Raw genomic sequence first — 22848 nt, forward strand, 5'->3', positions numbered from 1 at the left:
GATATACAGATGGCAAATAAGCACATGGAAAGATGCTCCATATCACATATCTACAGAGAAATGCAAATTAGAATAAGAGTGAGACACCACTACGCACCTATTAGAATGGCCAAAATCCAGAACACTGACAACAGCAAATGCCGACAAGGATGTAGAGCAACAGGAACTCTCATTCACTGCTGGTGGGCATGCAAAATGGCGTAGCCACTTTGGAAGAGAATTTGGTGGTTTCTTACAAAACTAAACATACTTTTAGCATGGGATCCAGCAGTCCCATTCCTCGATATTTACCCAAAGGAGTTGAAAACTTGTGTCCACACAAAATCCTGTTGCCAAAAATTAGAAGCAATCAAGATATATTATAGCAGGTAAATGCATAAAGTACATACATCTAGATGACAGAATATTATTCAGTACTAAAAAGAAATGGAACTATCAAGTCATGAAAAGCCTTGGAAGAGCCTTAAATGCACATTACAAAGTGAAAGAAGCCAATCTGAAAAGGCTACATACTATATGATTCCAACTATATGACATTCTGGGAAAGGCAAAGCTATGGGGATAATAAAAAGGTTAGAAGTTGGGGGACTCTCCTGAATAGGCAAAGCACAGAGGGTTTTTATGGCAGTGAAAATATTCCATATTGTACCATAATGATGGATTCATGTCATTATACATTTGTCTAAACCCATAGAATATACAATATCAACTGTTAACCATAATGTAAACTGTAGACTTTGAGTAATAATGAAGTATCAATTTAAGTTCATCCATTATAAAAAATGTACCGCTCTGGTGGGAGATACTGATTATGAAGGAGGCTATGCATGTGTGGGCAGGGATATGTTATACGGAAATCTCGGTCCTTCCCCTCAATTTTACTGTGAACTAAAACTGCTTTTAAAAAGTTTTTTTTTTTTTAAAGCAACATCATGCAGAATAAATGAGTAAAAATTGTGGATGCAAGTTAGAGTAAAAAAGGTTGAATGGTGTCGGGCTTTCATTCAATTCTGAAATTCTACCTATGTGAAATCCATCTCAAAAGAAGCCTGGAAAGAATAACATAAAGAAGATAAAATTAAAATATGTACATTGTATTATTGTTTCTTTGCAGTTTGGTAGGCAACAGAAGGATGAGGGAGCAGTGATGACAGTGTGGCTTAGATAAATGAAGGAAGTGTAAATGATTTTTACCGAGACCTGGATACATAATTTGCCAAAGCTCTCTTCACAGCTGGTCACCACAAGCAACTAGCAATGTTCTCTTTCTGTGGTGTCTTTAGTGACTCCTCCTTCACCTGGCTATTGTGGCTATCGTGAGCTTATTCAGATCTCCAACGTTTATGTGCATTCTTCTTAGCACATAAGATAGGGGACGGTAATATAAGTGTTTGCACCCTCCCTGCAATGTTTTTAAGATTAAGGAATTCAATGTGCTTATCTTCAACATCTTCATAATATATATATTCTCCTACTAAAAAAATTATGCTTCATTCAGTTTGCGTGTTAGTAAATACTGGCCATTTTGAATAACTGGGTACTAATACGAATACAATCATTACTTACGTAAATCTTTTTTTTACTGAGTCCAAGCATCCAAGGTTAACTTTTGATGTGTACTTATCCAAGTCTATTTTTACATTTACCAATTATTTTGCTTTATTTCAAGGAATGACTATTCCAGATAACCTCGCTCCCTTTTTAAAGAACCTACTCTGAACATCCAGGGGCACATCTTTGAAAAAAACTACAGCAGCTTAAGAATCCAGAAAATAGGGGCGCCTGGGTGGCTCAGTCAGTTAAGCATCCAACTTCAGCTCAGGTCACCATCTCGCAGTCTGTGAGTTCGAGCCCAGTGTCGGGCTCTGTGCTGACAGCTCAGAGCTTGGAGCCTTCTTAGAATTATGTGTCTCCCCAAATGGATAAAGAAGATGTGGTTTATATACACAATGGAATACTACTTGGCATTGAGAAAGAATGAAATCTGGCCATCTGCAGCAATGTGGATGGAACTGGAGGGTACTATGCTAAGTGAAATAAGTCAGGCAGAGAAAGACACCATATGTTTCACTCATATGTGGATCCTGTGAAACTTAACAGAAGACCATGGGGGAGAGAGGAGGGGGGAAGTAAGTTATAGAGAGGGAAGGAGGCAAACCATAAAAGACTCTTAAATACTGAGAACAAACTGAGGGTTGATGGGGGGTGGGAGGGAGGAGAGGGTGGGTGATGGGCATTGAGGAGGGCACCTGTTGGGATGAGCACTGGGTTTTGTATGGAAACCAATTTGACAATAAATTATATTTTTAAAAAAAGGATTATGTGTCTCCCTCTTTTTCTGCCCCTCCCCCATTCATGCTCTGTCTCTCTCTGTCAAAAATAAACAAACATTAAAAAAAATTTTTTAATACTAAAAAAAAACCAGAAAATAAGAAGAGACATACTGAGAAAGGCAACGTTCTGCAGGGAACAAAACTTACAACATGCCTACTTGCCAGCATTACTCCTATCTTAGCTACACTGGCATGGGTTTTCTGAACACCCACACACCCACATTCCTCTTCTCTCTCATGTCACGTGTGTGTGTGTGTGTGTGTGTGTGTGTGTGTGTATGATTTTTGTTTTATTGTTACCAATTCATAAAATGGCAGTGCCCAGAAAGTTCTACTGAACCTCATATGTGTCATGGTGTTAAAGGATAAAACTATATTTTATTTCTTAAGTACAGGCATAATTTTTTTGAGCCTTTGGCCTTGTGATATAGCATACAAAATAACCATCTAATTTCAAAAACATTGTAAATTAAAGTCTTATCTTACATACTTGGGGTGCCATAACTACTGTTTTTTGGTTTTTGTTTAAAAAAAAACAGAACAGGGGCGCCTGGGTGGCGCAGTCGGTTAAGCGTCCGACTTCAGCCAGGTCACGATCTCGCGGTCTGTAAGTTCGAGCCCCGCGTCGGGCTCTGGGCTGATGGCTCAGAGCCTGGAGCCTGTTTCCAATTCTGTGTCTCCCTCTCTCTCTGCCCCTCCCCCGTTCATGCTCTGTCTCTCTCTGTCCCCAAAAAAATAAATAAACGTTGAAAAAAAAATTTAAAAAAAAACCAAAACAGAACCTATTAAGAATAAAAGTCAGTACAAAAGACTATTTCTCTGATGAAGTAATTCCACAAGCATAACAAGTGTGTGCTAATTCTAGAGGCTGCAGCTAGTCAGTACACATGTGTCCGAGTCCTTTCAAGTCAATATAAATATTCTACTTTACGTAGGATTTATCTTTAAAAAATTTTTTTGTGTTTATTTTTGAGAGAGAGAGACAGACAGACAGACAGACAAACAGACAGTGTGAGCAGGGGAGGAGCAAAGAGAGAGGGAGACACAGAATCTGAAGCAGGCTCCAGGCTCAGAGCTGTCAGCACAGAGCCTGATGTGGGGCTTGAACTCATAGACTGCGAGATCATGACCTGAGCTGAAGTCGGACACTTAACTGACTGAGCCACCCAAGCGCCCCTGGGATTAATCTTTAGAAATGATTCCTTATAGAGATTACAAGCGAGGCCAGGCACTATTTCTATTCTCAATCAAAGTTTAATGTTTCTGGAGACTGTCTCATCAAAAAAGATTTCTTCAGCACCTGCTAAAAACTTGGAAAGTGCCCTACACGTAGTAGATGCTAAAGAAAAATGTTCACTGAAGATGCTCAGTGCACCACCACATTTTAGACGACTTCTACCCTTGCCTTCTAGAGATGGATCATATCTACCATTTTCTGTCAAACTTCAGTATCACATGTTCTTCCTCAGTCATCCAAGAACACCAAGGCTCATTATCCCAAGTAGATAAGCAATGGACTGTGAATCATTTTGCAGAGTTATGTAGCACCATGGATGTGTAATGAATCTGAATGAAACAGATTTATGGGTTAAGTGTTTCTAGAGAATGTCTCATCAAAGCTAAAGATGTTCGTTGATGGAACACTGAAAGCTATCCATGAATCTAATTAACACTGTTTCTTCTCACTGGAGTATAAGGTCCATGAGGGAGGGCACTAAGTCTTTCTATTTACCACTCTCTACCCAGTGGTAAACTTAGCAAAGAATAAGCACTCAAATAATACATGACTGAATGAGTGAATAAATTGTGTAGCATTAAATTTTTACTTAACATTACATCCAATACTCTTTAGGAGCAGGCCCCAGTACACCTCACTTCCCTCCACATAACCTATTTTGCTGGTTTCTGTCCATGCCATGTTACTTTCATAATTCAGACCCCTTGCTCAAACTACTGGAGGTCTGGATTACAGAGGTGAAGTGGTTAGGATTGTGAGTTCTGGTGTCAAACCACCTGAGGTTTGTCTCAGGTCTGCCCCTTACTGGTCAGGAGTGCTTTCATGAGTTACTTAATTTCATTGTATCTGGGTTTCATCATCCAGAGGGCTGGACAAATGTTTATTGAGCTTTGGGAACAAAGTGTTCCTATTAAATTTACGGTTAACAGAGTTTCAGTGGTGAGTAGAGATGCAGATGTTGCTGGTATAGGGGATTGATTGGAGCCACATGGAACCCCCAGAGGGCCTACTTGACCAAAGAGTTTTGGTTTAAGCCAAATAACTTGACTCAGAGACAATGTTTTCAGCATACATTTTGAGATTTACAAAAATGTTATTAATTAGGGATTCTGGTTAATTGGGAGTTTTATAGAATATCCAATTTTCTATTGCCTAGAGCCTTATTAAATGCTGGGTTGTTTGACTAGAAAAGAAAACAAACTGAGGATATAAGATTTGAGGGTTTATTTTATTCCCTCCCATTTATTAAGATATTATTTTTATATTTTTTAAACATTCTATTTTTTTTTTTTTTTAGTTTATTTACTTTGAGAGAAACAGAGAGAGAGAGCATAGCAGGGGAAGGGCAGACAGAGGGAGAGAAGGAGAATCCCAAGCAGGCTCCACAGCGTCAGCACAGAGCACAATCTGGGGTTTGAACTCACCAACTAGGAGATCATGATCTGAGCGGAAGTCAAGAGTAAGACGTTTACCTGGCTGAGCCACTCAGGTGCCCCATTAAGATATTATTTTTAAAATACAGAAATCAGAAATTCTCAACAGAAATACCGCATAATGTAATATTATCTTTCAAAAAAATTTTTTTAATGTTCATTTATTTTTGAGAGCAAGAGAGACAAAGCATGAGTGGAGGAGGGGCAGAGAGAGAGGGAGAAACAGAATCCAAAGGAGGCTTCAGGCTCTGAGATGTCAGCACAGAGCCCAACATCGGACTCAAACCCAGGATGGCAAGATCACAACCTAAGATGAAGTCAGACACTTAACAGCCTGAGCCACCCAGACTTCCCTAGAAGAGTTAACAATTCTTAAATACTAACATTTACTGAATGTTTACAGTGTAGTAGATATGTGCTAAGTGGTTGAAAAGCATTATTTGATGTGACAGTCCTGTGAGCTGGGTGCCCAATCCACAAAGAAAGGAAACTGAGGCAAAGGGTATTTAAGTTTCTTGCCCAAAGTTGGCTATCAGCAGTACACAGCACTGCGCAGTCAACACTAAGACAGTCCATCAACTAGGATGGCCTAATTTAAGATTTTACAGTAGTTTCCGAGTTTTTGATCATATTCAAGGCAGACTACTGAGTAATTGATGGGACTGCGGCCTGGCCAAACTGATTGAACACAACTGACGTTAGATGATATCTGGATTTTTTTATCATTCACACACCAAACCAGGTCAACCACTGGGTGATCCCACTGTTGTGGGATCACTATTGTTGTGGCTAAACCAAACCTAATCATCTGGAAAACAGCTGATTCAGGGTTTGTGTAACTTGAACTATCCTTGTGAAATGTAAAGAATGGAATGACTCTACTAAGTACAAACCTTAATGAAATCTTAGCGATCCTCTCTCCCACTTCCAACTCTCCAGTTCCGTAAAGTGACATTTTACTTAGTTTACTGACGTCTCACATGTGCAAGCCAGTAAAGTTCACAATTGTTACTCCATACAGCTGTGGTTTACAGCTTTTCTTCACACACAAGCTGGCACCAGAGCAAAATGATTAACTTTTATATGCATCTAACATATGGACCAGACTGTCAGAAGCTGGTCTTGTATTCTAAAGAGAAAACTACAATTTCTATTAATATGACCCAAATTCCTGGGGAAAAAGTGTTAAATTGTGATCCATCTCTAAGTGGAGAGATTATAATTATAATTATAATTATAATGGCTTTGTTTCTAATTCATTTGATTTGAAATGCCTGGAGTTATCTTTTAGTAAGAGAAGGGAGGAGGAGGGTTAAAATGACCTGAAAGCCCATTATAAAGAGATTTTATAGTGGGATAAATTAATAAACTGTAAATGGCCTTGAGACTTTTTCTCCAATATGAGCTATGAAATGAAAGCAAAGAACCTTTCATCTTAAATGGGAACATATTTCTTTTCTATGAATGTGAAGGATGCTGGCCGAGAGAAGCAGAATTTACTTTTCTTGCATTTTTGACCATTTGAAAAACATCACAGCTGCCACATTTGCTATACTTCACAGGATCATTAAAGAAATAAAACAAAATGTCTCTAAATTGAACGGCCACTTTAAAATAAAGTGTACATTCACTGTCACATTTAGGAGCTATGAAAGAACTATTAAAATGTGTTGAGGAAAGATAGTGGCTCTGATTCACAACAGATACTAACGCTCCCAATATTAGAGCCATTATCACAACTCATTATTGAGCTCAGTTTTTCTTTCTCAAGAACATAGCATCAGCGGGGGCCCTGGAGTTAAGAAAGCACAAGGAACTTTTGGGAATGGATTTAAGACCCACATGGCAAGGTTGCCCTGGAAAAGAAAGTCAGGGAGAAAATTCTCTGCCTGGCATTGCCTCAATCCCACTTGACTCCTGATCCTCAAGATGCTTTCCACAAAAAGCATCTTATTGGTTTTGGAACCCCTATACATGAGACAGGCATCTCTTAGTATTTCTGCAATAAAGATATGTATTGGATTTTCACAATCAGTATTCCCCACACTTTCTGACCGTGGAAATCTCTTATTCCCCTCACACCTCTTCACATCCCACGAACCTAGTGCTGCATGCAACACATTTCAGGAAACACTGCTCTTACTACTGATAATATAGCAATATTTCTATCCCTGCAAAGAGAATCAAGGGAAATTTTAGAAGTTTGTGGAACTGGAACTCTGCAAATCCAGAAGGGTAATTTCTCTCCTACACAGAAAAACAGTAATCTGGATACAATAAAATATTATTTTATGAAGCAACAAGAATTTACTTTCCTTGGGAGGACCAGCAAGAAGAGCTCTTTGGCATTTCTGCACTTCTCTTAGAAAGCAGAAATGAGGCACTTTTGTGGCCAGGGCAGTGCTTCTTTAGAGCTACAGCTATGCAATATGGTGGCTACCGTGCATGTGAAAATGTGGCTAGTCTAAATTAGGATGTGTCATAAGTACAAAATACATACCAGATTTCAGGAACTCCATGCAACAAAAAAGTAAAACATCACATTAGTAAGATTTATATTGAGTACATGTTGAATAATATTTGTGATATATTGAGTAAAGGTATATTATTAAAATCATTGCACCTTCACCTGTGCTACAGACTGACTGTTTATGTCCCCCCATTCATATGTGAAATCCTAACCCCCATTCATATGTGATGATATACACATGCACCCAGGTTTCTGAGCAGGGAGGTGGGGGTCTGTGAGAGGTGGTTACGTGATTCAAGAAGGCAGAGCCCTCATGAATGGATCAGCATCCTTACAAAAGAAACCCCAGAGAGTTCCCTTGACCCTTCCATTATACAAGAACACAGTAGAAAGGCTCTGTGAACCAGGAAACGGGCTCTTACCAGACACTAAATCTGCTGGCACCTTGAGCTTGGATTTTCCAGCCTCCAGAACCATGAGAAATAAATTTCTGTTATTTATAAGCCATCCAGTCTGTGGTATTTTGTTATAGCATCCTGAACAAACTAAGACAACCTGTTTCTTTTTGCTTTTTAAAATGTGGTATTAGAACGTTTTACACCCCACTGGACAGCATGGTTCTACAGATCGAAAAACAAAACAGAGCCCAGTGAGAGCTTTTAAACTCCAGACTGAAGGTTTGGGCTAGAGATTATTAGGGGTTTGTCTGTTTGACTTTAAGGTTCCATCTAATCAGGGGAGGTCCTTCATGCAAACCCCTCAATGTACAGGTGGGAAGCTGGTTCAGAGAATTAAACATGAGGGATGCAAAGTACCAATCGACATCTAAGTCTCCTGACTTATGGTCCAGGGCTCTTTACTCCACTGCAGCTGATGGGCTAGAAGAAACTAAAAGTAGATTTTTAAAAAGGAATGAAACACTTAAGCTGCTTACATTTAAACATAAAGAAAACAGCACTTGGAAAATGCAAACTCAAAACCTAAAAGCATTCAGGGGTAGGGGAAAAAACACAACAAGAATTACAAGATATGCTATCTCACCACCACAACCACACTATGCCTGCATCTTGGCTTCAATAAGCCTAACAAAGAAAATCAAAGATTTTTCCAGGCAAGGGCTGAAAAGGTGTGAGGTTTCTCCTGCAGCTGTCCAGCTGTTGCCAGGACAGAAGGCAGAGGAGGATGCTGTCCTTCATGGAACCTCCCCGAGGCAGCACAGATTGTGGCCACACGTCTCCCACAGCCCCCAGGGCAGCCACATTTCTGAGCAAGTAAGTGGATCTCATGCTTCTTGGTACAGTTTATACTTTAGTCAACTGTGTGCTCTTTGCTTCTGGGAAAGTCCCCATCCTGCCCACTGCAGCCTGGAAGGGGGCTAGCCATCCATATCAGATTCCAATCACATCTGTACTTCTCTGCAATCACATCTGTACTTCTCTGGGTCCTGAGTCCAAACAGGGCTTCATACTTGTTCTTCTAGATTCAGATTACAGAATTCTAAATGGAAGTTCTCCGAATTTCACAACTTGTTAAATAGATGTCCAATGATGGTGGGCTTCCAACTAACACCATAAACCATGGGATGACCCATATTTCCAACATGCTTCCAGTGCTCTCAGGACTACCAGGAAATTCTGGTCACAAACTGCACTCTCTGCCTGAACAGACTCGAATGAACACCTCGTAGGTGCCAGCGGCTTCTCTAGGAGTTAGAAAGAGGACCTAACTAAATGGACAAAATCTTTTCCTCATGGAATTTACATTCCACTGATGCAAGGAGTTGGACCCAACCCAAAATTTCCTGAAGGAGGTGAGGTCAGGGCAGAGTTTGGGAGATTAGGATTAGGAAGCAGGAGAGGGGGAATGATGGAAGGTGTGGTGATGAGTGTGGAGGTGGGGGACAGAAGTAACTCCAGAAAGCAGAACTCATGTGGGCAATGGCGTGGAGCTGTGAAGTACTGTAAACAGTCCCAACCATATGCTATACATATGCATAAAATAGAAGACGCGGTCTCTGTTCTCACAGGGCTAACAGTCTTTTCAGGTACACAAGATGGTTACATGAGACAGAACTGCACAGCTGGGTAGACCAAGCACTGAACTGCAGTTCTGATTACAGATTGTTGGAGATGAAGAGCCCATGTAATTACCATTTGCTACTTCTGTTATTCATGAGTGACCCTCGGTGTCACTTGCCCTATTCCTGAGACAAGAATCTGACTCTCGCCCACTCCAGGCTGGTGCTGGGAGGAAACGGCCAGCCTCCTAGGGCCACATATACAGAAAGCTTTGTGGTTCTCTGCTGTGCCTGGAGCATGAAATCAGCATATTGAGGCATCTCAATTCATTGGGGATAAACAAAAAACATATCACCTTTTCCTGTCACTTCCCCCACCCACGGCTGACCTACCCTTCTGTGAGGATGGCAGTTCTCTTAACCATATTTCTGCCCCATTCATAGATTTTCAGATATTTTCTGTTATTAAATATTTCTTTTGGTTTTGAAGATTCATTCTTATTTGTTTTTAACTTTTGATATCATATCAATTCAAAGCTTTTTTCCCCCACTCTCCCTTTCCTTCTAGGCTGGATTGATGGCTCTCATGGCTTGAGGAAGTCTTCTCTCTTCTCTAGATAGTTCCTCTGGTGTGGAAAAAGGGAGAAAGGAAAGGGGAGAGAGCAGAGCTCTCCTTCCCTGACTGGGTGAGGCTGCAAACACTCTCTGGCAGGTTACAGCTGTCCCTGGGGCTTATGCGGAAAGGTGGTGGCCCCCACATGTCCCATAGGTAACAGGCTTATATTGAACAGCTCCCTCAGCCCTTAGTGACCTGTTACGGGTTGCACTGTATCGCCCCTTCCCACTCAAATTCATATGTTCACATCCTAACCCCCAATACTTCAGAATGTGACTGCATTTGGAGACAGGACTTCTAAAAGGTGATTAAAGTCAAATGAGGTCATATGGGTGAGCCCTAATCCAGTATGACTGGTATCCTCATAAGAAGAGGAGATTGGGGTACACAATATACACAGAGACCAAGGGGTTACCACGTGAGAATATTGAGAAGGCAGCCATCTGCAAGTCAAGGAGAGAGGCATCAGAAGAAATCAAACTTCTCGACACTTTAGTCTCGGATTTCTAGATTGCAGAACTGTGAGACATTTCTCTTGGTTAAACCACTGTTTATTTGTGGTGCCTTATTGTGGCAGCCCTAGTAAATTAATACAGAGTCTTAAATTTTGTCTAAATACAGAGTAAATTAAATACAGAGTCAAGATTTGGATTTCAGCTTTAGTTTCTACCTTGCAGGAGTTACCAAGTTATTTAACAAAGATTTATTGAGGACTTACTATGCACTGGGCATTGCTCCGGGTCCTGGATATACCATGGTTAAAAAAAAAAAAAAAAAAGACTAATCAGGTCTCTGCTCTCAAGGAGCTTACAGTCTAGCACCAGGGATTGGGGAAGGAGGGTGACATACAGATAGGACAGGACAACGTCAGATCCCAAAGGAGATAGTTATATAGGGCAGTATAACAGAGTTAGTGTGGAAGTGTGGGGCCACTCTCCACTGGGTGGACAGAGAAGGCCTGTCTTTGGAAGTGATATATGAGCAGGATTCTGGATCACAAGATGGAAACAGACCTGTAAAGATTTGGAGAAAGAATGTTCCAGGCAGACTGAGCAGCTAGTTGCAGAGTCAGGAAAAAGACTTGGAATATCTGAGGAACAGAATGAAGACAGAGAGTGAAGGGTAAAAGTTCAAGAGATAGGGACAGAGAGAAGGGCAGGGACGGACCATGTAAGAGTTCGTAGAAAAGGAAAGGAATTTGGATTTTATTCTACATGTGATAAGGGGCCACTGGAGGTTTTAAGCAAAGGAATGAGATGATCAGAGTTACGTTTTTGGAAAGACTGTAGTTTAGCTGTTAGACTGTAAAAGGCAAGAGTAGAAACAGAATTTAGTTAAGAGGTTCAGGTGAGAGAAGCATCACCTTACTATCTGCCTTCATTTTCATACAGCACTCTCTCTATGTCCAAAGTCTTCTTTTTTTATACGGGCACCAGTCATGTTGGATTAGGGCCCACCTTGATGACTTCATTTTACCTTGATTACTTCTGCTAAGACCTTATTTCTAAATAAGGTCACATTCTGAAGTCATGGAGCTTAGGACTCCAACATATGTTTTGGGGGGGACATAATTCAATTTGTAACAAGAAGTCAAAAAGATGGAAGACACTATGTTGATGAGAATGGTCACATTATGAGGAATAAACAGATGATGCAGAAGAGATGAGGAATAACTGCATGATGAAAGTCCTTGTGAAAGTGAAAGGGGAAGGAAGGCAGAGGACAAGTGGAGAGCTGACCTGTAATAAGGGTAGGGATAGTTGAGTCATTTAGATTAGAAGGAAGACAGAAATGGGAATAGGTTTGGTTCACCCATCTATTTATTCACCAAACATATATTGAGTGACCATTTTACATCAGGGAGGACACAGTAATGGACAAACCAGACAAAAATCCCTGCCATCTTGGAACTTACATTATGGTGGAGGCAGACAATAAATAAGATAAAGAAGTGTATATGCTATATAAGGTAGTGACAGGTGCTAAGGAAAAAAATAAAACAGGAAATGGGGATATAAAATATTGAGTAGGTGAAAATTTTAACAGGGAAAGCAGATTTTGATAAAACACCTAGAGAAATTGAAGAAGCTAGCCATAGGTATGTTTTGGGGGAAAACATTGCAGAGAGAGGGATCAGCAAGTACAAGGTATCCTACATAAAACCTACACCTAACATCATACACAGTGGTGTAAGACACAATGCACCCCTGCAAGATCAGGAACAAAGCAAGGATGTCTCCTCTTATCACTTCTATTCAACATTATACTGGAAGTCCTAGCCAGTGAAATAAAGCAAGAAAAAGAAATAAAAGCATAAGACTGGAAAGAAAAATACACATTCCTATTTATAGACAACATGACTGTCTATGTAGAAAATCCCTAGGAATCTAAAAAAACAAAAACAAAACTCCTAGAACTAACAAGTGAATTTAGCAAGTTTGTGCGTGAGGTCAATACTCAAAAAATCAATGATATTTCTGTATACTAGCCAAACAACTGAAAACAAACAAGCAAAAAAAGTGTACTAGCTCCAAAAACTGAAATACTTAGGTAATAAGTCTAACAAAAACATGTACAGGATCTCTATGCTGAAACAAAACACAGCTGACTTTTGAACAACACAGGGGCTGGGGCGCCAATCCCCTACACAATCAAAAATCCATATGTAACTTTTGATTCCCCCAAAACTTACCTACTAATAGGCTACTGTTGACTGGAAGCCTTAATGAATAAATAAAACATTCAATTAACACGTATTTTGTATGTTATATGTATTATATGCTGTATTCTTACAATAAAATAAGCTAGAGAAAAGAAAATATTACTAAGAAAATTATAAGGAAGAGAAACTACATTTACAGTACTGTACTACATTTATTGAAAAAAATCTGCACACAAGTGGACCCGTGCAGTTCAAACCTATGTTGTTCAAGGGCCAACTGTAATGATGAAATAAATCAAGTAAGATCTAAATAAATAGACATACTGTGTTTGTGGATTGAAAGACTTAATAAAGATGCCAATTCTTCTCAAATTGATCTGTAGATTTCATGCAATTCCAATCAAAATTGTAGCAGGATTTTGTACAGATATAGACAAATTACTTTTACATTTTATATGGAAAGGCAAAGGAACTGAAATAGCCAAAACAATTTTGAAAAATATTGGGGTGCTTGGCTGGCTCAGTCGGTTAAACATCCGACTTCAACTCAGGTCATGACCTCACAGTTCGTGGGTTCAAGCCCCATGTCAGGCTCTGTGCTGACAGCTCAGAGCCTGGAGCCTGCTTCAGATTCTGTGTCTCCTTCTCTCTCTGGCCCTCCCCCACTCATGTTCTGTCTCTCACAATAAATAAACATTAAAAAAAATTTTTTTTTCAATGTTTATTTATTTTTGGGACAGAGAGAGACAGAGCATGAACGGGGGAGGGGCAGAGAGAGAGGGAGACATAGAATCGGAAACAGGCTCCAGGCTCTGAGCCATCAGCCCAGAGCCCGACGCGGGGCCTGAACTCACGGACCACGAGATCGTGACCCGGCCGAAGTCGGACACTCAACCGACTGCGCCACTCAGGCGCCCCTAAAAAAATTTTTTTTAAAAAGAATAAATTTGGATGGATTGCACTACCTGTTTAAAGATTTATTATAGTGCTCGCTTTGGCAGCACATATACTAAAATTGGAACGATACAGAGAAGATTAGCATGGCCCCTGCGCAAGGATGACACGCAAATTCGTGAAGCGTTCCGTATTTTTTTCGTCACCACTAAACCAGTCCTACAAGAGATCCTAGGGGGGATCCTGTGAGACAAAGTACCAGAGACATCGCTACAAGCATGAAACCTATGGACATCACAATGACTCTAAACCCATATCTTTCTATAATAACAGTGAATGTAAATGGACTAAATGCGCCAACCAAAAGACATAGGGTATCAGAATGGATAAAAAAACAAGACCCATCTATTTGCTGTCTACAAGAGACTCATTTTAGACCTGAGGACACCTTCAGATTGAAAGTGAGGGGATGGAGAACTATTTATTTTGCTACTGGAAGTCAAAAGAAAGCTGGAGTAGCCATACTTATATCAGACAAACTAGACTTTAAATTAAAGGCTGTAACAAGAGATGAAGAAGGGCATTATATAATAATCACAGGGTCTATCCATCAGGAAGGGCTAACAATTATAAATGTCTATGCGCCGAATACGGGAGCCCCCAAATATATAAAACAATTACTCACAAACATAAGCAACCTTATTGATAAGAATGTGGTAATTGCAGGGGACTTTAACACTCCACTTACAGAAATGGATAGATCATCTAGACACACAGTCAATAAACAAACCAGGGCCCTGAATGATTCATTGGATCAGATGGACTTGACAGATATATTTTTAAAATTTTTTTTTTAATGTTTATTTTTGAGACAGAGAGAGACAGAGCATGAACAAGGGAGGGTCAGAGAGAGAAGGAGACACAGAATCTGAAGCAGGCTCCAGGCTCTGAGCTGTCAGCACAGAGCCCGACGCGGGGCTCGAACTCACGGACTGTGAGATCATGACCGAGCCATCCAGGCCCCCCGACAGATATATTTAGAACTCTGCATCCCAAAGCAACAGAATATACTTTCTTCTCGAATGCACATGGAACATTCTCCAAGATAGATCACGTACTGGGTCACAAAACAGCCCTTCATAAGTATACAAGAATTGAGATCATACCATGCATACTTTCAGACCACAATGCTATGAAGCTTGAAATCAACCATAGCAAAAAGTCTGGAAAACCTCCAAAAACATGGAGATTAAAGAACACCCTACTAAAAAATGAATGGGTCAACCAGGCAATTAGAGAAGAAATTAAAAAATATATGGAAACAAACGAAAATGAAAATACAACAATCCAAACGCTTTGGGATGCAGCAAAGGCAGTCCTGAGAGGAAAATACATTGCAATCCAGGCCTATCTCAAGAAATAAGAAAAATCCCAAATACAAAATCTAACAGCACACCTAAAGGAAATAGAAGCAGAACAGCAAAGACACCCCAAACCCAGCAGAAGAAGAGAAATCATAAAGATCAGAGCAGAAATAAATATAGAATCTAAAAAAACTGTAGAGCAGATCAATGAAACCAAGAGTTGGTTTTTTGAAAAAATAAACAAAATTGATAAACCTCTAGCCATGCTTCTCAAAAAGAGAAGGGAGATGACCCAAATAGATAAAATCATGAATGAAAATGGAATTATTACAACCAATCGCTCAGAAATACAATCAATTATCAGGGAATACTATGAAAAATTATATGCCAACAAACTGGACAACCTGGAAGAAATGGACAAATTCCTAAACACCCACATACTTCCAAAACTCAATGAGGAGGAAATAGAAAGCTTGAACAGACCCATAACCAACAAACAAATTGAATGAGTCATCAAAAATCTCCCAACAAATAAGAGTCCAGGACCAGATGGCTTCCCAGGGGAGTTCTACCAGATGTTTAAAGCAGAGATAATACCTATCCTTCTCAAGCTACTCCAAAAAATAGAAAGGGAAGGAAAACTTCCAGACTCATCCTATGAAGCCAGTATTACTTTGATTCCTAAACCAGACAGAGACCCATTAAAAAAAGAGAACTACAGGCCAATATCCCTGATGAATATGGATGCAAAAATTCTCAATAAGATACTAGCAAATCGAATTCAACAGCATATAAAAAGAATTATTCACCATGATCAAGTGGGATTCATTCCTGGGATGCAGGGCTGGTTCAACATTCGCAAATCAATGTGATACGTCACATTAATAAAAGAAAAGATAAGAACCGTATGATCCTGTCAATCGATGCAGAAAAGGCATTTGACAAAATTCAGCAACTTTTCTTAATAAAAACCCTAGAGAAAGTCGGGATAGAAGGAACATACTTAAAGATCATAAAAGTCATTTATGAAAAGCCCACAGCTAACATCATCCTCAATGGGGAAAAACTGAGAGCTTTTTCCCTGAGATCAGGAACACGACAGGGATGTCCACTCTCACCACTGTTGTTTAACATAGTGTTGGAAGTTCTAGCATCAGCCATCAGACAACAAAAGGAAATCAAAGGGATCAAAATTGGCAAAGACGAAGTCAAGCTTTCACTTTTTGCAGATGACATGATATTATACGTGGAAAATCCGACAGACTCCACCAAAAGTCTGCTAGAACTGGCATGAATTTAGCAAAGTTGCAGGATACAAAATCAATGTACAGAAATCAGTTGCATTCTTATAGACTAATAAAGAAGCAACAGAAAGACAAATAAAGAAACTGATCCCATTCACAATTACACCAAGAAGCATAAAATACCTAGGGATAAATCTAACCAAAGATGTAAAAGAGCTGTATACTGAAAACTATAGAAAGCTTATGAAGGAAATCGAAGAAGATATAAAGAAATGGAAAAACATTCTGTGCTCATGGATTGGAAGAATAAATATTGTCAAAATGTCAATACTACCCAAAGCTATCTACACATTCAATGCAATCCCAATCAAAATTGCACCAGCATTCTTCTCGAAGCTAAAACAAGCAATCCTAAAATTCATATGGAACCACAAAAGGCCCTGAATAGCCAAAGTAATTTTGAAGAAGAAGACCAAAGCAGGAGGCATCACAATCCCAGACTTGAGCCTCTACTACAAAGCTGTCATCATCAAGACAGCATGGTATTGGCACAAAAACAGACACATAGACCAATGGAATAGAATAGAAACCCCAGAACTAGACCCACAAAAGTATGGTCAACTAATCTTTGACAAAGCAGGAAAGAACATCCAATGGAAAAAAGACAGTCTCTTTAACAAATGGTGCTGGGAGAACTGGACAGCAACATGCAGAAGATTGAAACTAGACCACTTTCTCACACCATTCACAAAAATAAACTCAAAATGGATAAAGGACCTGAATGTGAGACAGGAAACCATCAAAACCCTAGAGGAGAAAGCAGGAAAAGACCTCTCTGACCTCAGCCGTAGCAATTTCTTACTGGACACATCCCCAAAGGCAAGGGAATTAAAAGCAAAAGTGAATTACTGGGACTTTATGAAGATAAAAAGCTTCTGCACAGCAAAGGAAACAACCAACAAAACTAAAAGGCAACCAACGGAATGGGAAAAGATATTTGCAAATGACATATCGGACAAAGGGCTAGTATCTAAAATCTATAAAGAGCTCACCAAACTCCACACCCGAAAAACAAAGAATCCAGTGAAGAAATGGGCAGAAAACATGAATAGACACTTCTCTAAAGAAGACATCTGGATGGCCAACAGGCACATGAAAAGATGCTCAACGTCGCTCCTCATCAGGGAAATACAAATCAAAACCTCATTCAGATATCACCTCACGCCAGTCAGAGTGGCCAAGATGAACAAATCAGGAGACTATAGATACTGGAGAGGATGTGGAGAAACGGGAACCCTCTTGCACTGTTGGTGGGAATGCAAACTGGTGCAGCCGCTCTGGAAAACAGTGTGGAGGTTCCTCAAAAAACTAAAAATTGACCTACCCTATGACCCAGCAGTAGCACTGCTAGGAATTTACCCAAGGGATACAGGAGTACTGATGCATAGGGGCACTTGTACCCCAATGTTTATAGCAGCACTCTCAACAATAGCCAAATTATGGAAAGAGCCTAAATGTCCATCAACTGATGAATGGATAAAGAAATTGTGGTTTATATACACAATGGAATACTACGTGGCAATGAGAAAGAATGAAATACGGCCTTTTGTAGCAACGTGGATGGAACTGGAGAGTGTGATGCTAAGTGAAATAAGCCATACAGAGAAAGACAGATACCATATGGTTTCACTCTTATGTGGATCCTGAGAAAGTGAAGAGAAACCCATGGGGGAGGGGAAAAAAAAAAAAGAGGTTAGAGTGGGAGAGAGCCAAAGCATAAGAGACTGTTAAAAACTGAGAACAAACTGAGGGTTGATGGGGGGTGGGAGGGAGGAGGGGTGGGTGATGGGTATTGAGGAGGGCACCTTTTGGGATGAGCACTGGGTGTTGTATGGAAACCAATTTGACAATAAATTTCATATATTGAAAAAAAAATAAATAAAGATTTATTATAAAGCTACAATAGTAAAGACAATGTGGTATTGAAGAATTCCATACATAGATCAATGAAACAGACCCACACAAATATAACCACTGATTTTTGACAAATGCTAAAGCAATTCAATGGAGAAAGGATAGTCATTTCAAAAGTTTTAGAACTGGACATACGGAAAAAAAATGAACTTCAACCTTACACCTCACCAAAAATTAACTCAAAATGGATGCTAGGTCTTAATGTAGAATGTAGGGGCACCTAGGTAGCTCAGTCGATTAAGCATCCAACTTCAGCTCAGGTCATGATCTCAGGTTGGTGGGTTTGAGCCCCACATTGTTCTCTGCGATGACAGAGTGGAGCCTGCATGAGATTCTCTCTCTCTCCCTCTCTCTCTGCCCCCTCCCCCATGCACTCTCTCTCTCTCAAAATAAATAAATAAACTTAAAAAAAAAGTAGAATGTAGAAGTATTTATGGAGCATCTACTCATACACAGTTCCACATAGACACATGGGAGCACCCTGGCTCTCCTAGTCAGTGTTTAACACCCCTGTATAAGTTTCCTTTGTCACCCTGAAACTGTTCTCTTTAGAAGCCTGACTTGACCACTCACACTGTTTCAAAAGGCATCAGAAGCCCACTCTTGGCTCAACAGACTGCCATCATTTCTCCATCTTGCTTCCTTCCCTCTGCCCTGAGTCCTTTCCTCGCATTCTGTTCACTTAATCATCCCGCTGCCTACCTCTCCTTTCCAGTGCTGTAGACCCTGGCTTAGCATGCCTCATTACTCCCAGACTGCTCAATTTTCTCTACTCTACATTAAAATGAACAAACAAAACAAAAAACAAAACAAAAACCTCTTCCAAGAAGTCTTTATAGTTAAAAGAAGTTTTACCTCAATCAACACATGATATTTCCATGACTTTTCCTTCTACTTTTACTTGTATAGACTCAGTGCTTATATTGTCCCCAAGTATTGATTTACATGCCTATTCATAATTTACATTTCTTTTGTGTATCCTTTATACATTTTAGGATCCGCACTATCTGTCCCTGACTATTCGGGCTGAGATTTTCTTTTATTCCTTCCAGAAAGGACTATGTATAACACCATATCTAGATAGATGCTAAATATATAATTATCTACTGACTGAAACACGTTCTTAAACAGAAAGAAGCAGGCCTCTGTGTGAGAAAGAACTCACCCCTCAGGGCTTCCTGACAGGATTGGCTCATTAGAGCTGCTGTTTCAGAGGAGGCAAGCACTGCCCATGGCTGTGACCCTGGAACCTCGTCATTTGGAGTCAGCTCATCCTGCCAGACCCATTTTCTGAACTTCCAGCATGGAGGAGAAACCAGCATGGAAGTGAAAAATGAAAACTCTGAGAGACAGTTCCCAAAAGGCATCCTCTTAAGAGCTGAATGCCCAATTTGGTAAGTTACAGAATCAGGAACAATGAAATATTTCAGCAGTGATGGTGTTGGAGTCCTTTGCAGATATAATGTGGGAGCTCATCTTGCCCACCCACCCCCATCCGAATAAAAGGAGGAACCAATGGAAGTCAAGATCAAGAGGCTTTACTGTTGATTTTCACTTCACATCAAATTCCAAGGGAAAGATCTGGGGAGCCTGGACAGGAGAAAATAGAGCCAAACTCAGTTCTAGATTCTGAAGCAAAACCAGACTTTGAGGCTCAGAGAATATTCCCTTTGGCACTACTTTTGTTTTTCTAGTTTCTCCCCAGTTCCTAACTCCTTTAAAACCCCAAACTCCTATTTGGAAGTCAGAATTCACAATTCAAAGACAGAAATGGATTCTTCAAGTTCCTTTTGAAACTTCCTCTTTTCTTTCTTCCCTTGAGCCTTTTGAACTTTTCTCTAGTTTATTAGTAGCAAGCGGAATGTTTCCCAAACAAGGAAATATGCAATGAAACCTTGTTATAACATCTTTCCTTTTAATGTTTTTCCACCTAGATCATTCAGTTTGAAAAGTCCCAGCTGAAGGGTTAGAAAGCAACGTTGCTGCCACATCAAATTTTCACACGTGAAATCTTCAGAGATTTCCTGTTGAGAGGAAGGATTACAAAGAAAATTTCACCACGTTTGAAGTGGCCCATGGACAGGCAAGAGAGTGGTCCTGAAGGTTTGAGAATCCATGTTGTCTGCAGCTGCCTCCATTCGCCCAATCACCACCGAGTATCTTGGAATGGGAGTGTCATCAGGCACAGGCATCTCTCTCACCAGATGCAGCTATGTGCCAGGAGGGGCCGCTGGCAAGGGGGCTACAGAAATTTGGGAGGAGCCCTGCACCTCGTGACTTCACACCCCATGTTTTTTTAACCTTTTCAGTATTTGGGGATGTACAACATGAATGGGAAGGTGGGTACAGGAAACAGGAAAATGTCAACTGGATTACTTTCTCTGATTTTTATTACAGTTTGACACAAAGACACATTGAGGTTAATCCTCTCAACCTTGATAAGAAATTAGACCAACCGATACTTCTTCTATCCACTAATGAAGGGACTGTTACCTGCCCAGCAGCCCAGAGAGGAGGCTGACTTAACTGGACAGGAATGTCAGCCAGAAGCTCTCTGATGCCTGCATTTGAAAGCAAAAGGCTGCAGCGGTCTGGCTACCAGGAAACCCCAAATTAAGTGAATAGGAAATCTTAGGGAAAGAAATGAAAGTTTTTCTTTGCATTTTAAGATGTCTTCTCTATCTTTTGGAAAATAAAAGTGCTATCGTGAAATAGAATGTACAGAAAAGCATGTAAAACACACGTACAGCATAACAGATTACAAAGCAAACGTACTCGTAACCACCACCAAGACCAGGAGTCAGAGTACTACCAACATCCTACAACGTCCTCTTCTCCCAAAACCGGAGTCCAACACTGGACCTCTTTTTAAAGTTTGATGCTAACAGCCTCCAAAGCTTCCCAACTTTGACTTTTCTCCCTCCTCTCTGCAGTTCATCTCCTAAAAGAAGTTTGTAAAGTAGCTTCCCATAACATCTATGCTCACGGAACTAGTAACCCATTTCATTTTAATAAGACAAGTATTTAAGGGTTTGAAGCAGGATAAATAAAAATAAAAACAACCAAGAAAATGGTTTCTCGTGCACTGAAAATATCAGCATATTCATTTTCAAAATGCTAGGTTATGTGGGACCTTGCTTCCAGCCAGAAAACCATTTCTGCTTTCATAAGGGGCACATGCTGAAACAAGTATATGCAATTTCAGTGAAAACAGCACGAACTATTTCTGTCCAGTAAGGTTTTCCCACCTTCAAAGGCTGTAATATACTAAAACCAAAAAATATAGAGTATGAATGTTTTAAAATTTAGAATCTTAATTAATATTCTGACCTTCACCATTGGATGCACAATCTCTTTAGAACTGATGTTTGAGGGCAAATATCATCATAGGGAGAAAAATTCTAGATAGAAAGTGAAGGTAAAAGAAAGTTCCAGTTGCTTTAGAGCAAAGTCATTTTATCTTTATATTCACCTCACTGCCTAAATGATGCCTTATTATTAGAAGCTATTCTATAAATGTTGACTGAAGCCATTGTTACATGAGCAGTTTCAGAAAAAGAAAATAAAATCATGCTTATTAGTTTTGATGTGTTTTCGTGGCTTCTTAATTATATTCAAAATGTGAAGAAAATAAGGCTTAGGATTTCAAAAGAAATTATTATGCACAATATAGGGGACTCAGGAATACAAGGAAGCTTGTTAGGAAAACACGTTTGTTTCTAGTCTTTTTCACTTCTATTTCCTCCAGGATGTGTGGAACGCAGTTTGAAGGCAAGATTCAGAAAGAGTTACAAGATAGGAGAAAAACTCTTTCAGAGAAAAGCAAAAATCAAAAAGAAAGGAAGGAAAAAAAAAAAAAGCACAGGCTATCTCTTTGTTCCTGTTCCTTTCCCATGTAGGCGGATCAAGGGCAAACAGAGGGCTTCTTCAGAGCCTGACTTCTTGCATAGCACCACCTAGTGGCCCAGGCTGAGAAATTGTTTTTATGTTGCCAACAGTTGAAAAATTGGAAATTCCAAAGTTGTGAACAGATTTGACAAATCATTACTTATATTTATGAGAGTGTAAATGCCAACTGACAAGTCATTTAGATAAATTTCATTTCAAAGAGCACAAAGTAGGGGTCTTAATGATGCCTGTATCTTTGCCCCTGCACATAAGTTGCCTGATAAGACCTAAGTGTCTGGTGAGGAAGCCCCAGCCCAGCTCACATCTGGTCACTCTGAAACCGATATTTATAATTCTAGCAACAACAACACAACTATTCCTGTCCAGTAAAATTTTCCCACCTTCAAAGGCTTTAATACATTAAAACCAAAAAACAAATGATATAGATGTTTTAAAATTTAGCAGCTTAATATTCTGACCTTCAACACAGGATGAACAATCTCTTTAGAAACAATTTTTGAGGCTAGATATCTTTGTAAGGAGATAATGAGTAAAATCCCAGCTCTGCCCAAGGGAGGTCTGGAAAGAAAGCTGGAGGGCAGTCTTCTCATGGGCATCCTACTATCTTTGTTTAAAGGAGCATGTTTGAAGAAAGTTAAGAACTGGTTTCAACTTTCTTTCCAAGTTAAGATGAAGCAAAGGTTGTAGACTGTAGC

General features: G+C 39.8%; 1 protein-coding gene and 1 non-coding gene across 2 annotated transcripts in view; one reads left to right on the forward strand and one right to left on the reverse strand.

Moving 5' to 3' along the window:
* MYO3B (myosin IIIB) overlaps positions 1–22848 on the reverse strand; it is a 406696-nt gene that overhangs the window by 177949 nt on the left and 205899 nt on the right. The window lies entirely within an intron of this gene.
* LOC124516688 (U6 spliceosomal RNA) lies at positions 13754–13860 on the forward strand. Its single transcript, XR_006963098.1, has one exon. It is a non-coding gene; the product is annotated as a U6 spliceosomal RNA (small nuclear RNA).

Source organism: Lynx rufus, unplaced genomic scaffold (genome assembly GCF_022079265.1).
Source record: "Lynx rufus isolate CCGP_SWC_20201006 ecotype Redwood Valley unplaced genomic scaffold, mLynRuf1.p SCAF_2, whole genome shotgun sequence".
Taxonomy (NCBI): Eukaryota; Metazoa; Chordata; class Mammalia; order Carnivora; family Felidae; genus Lynx; species Lynx rufus.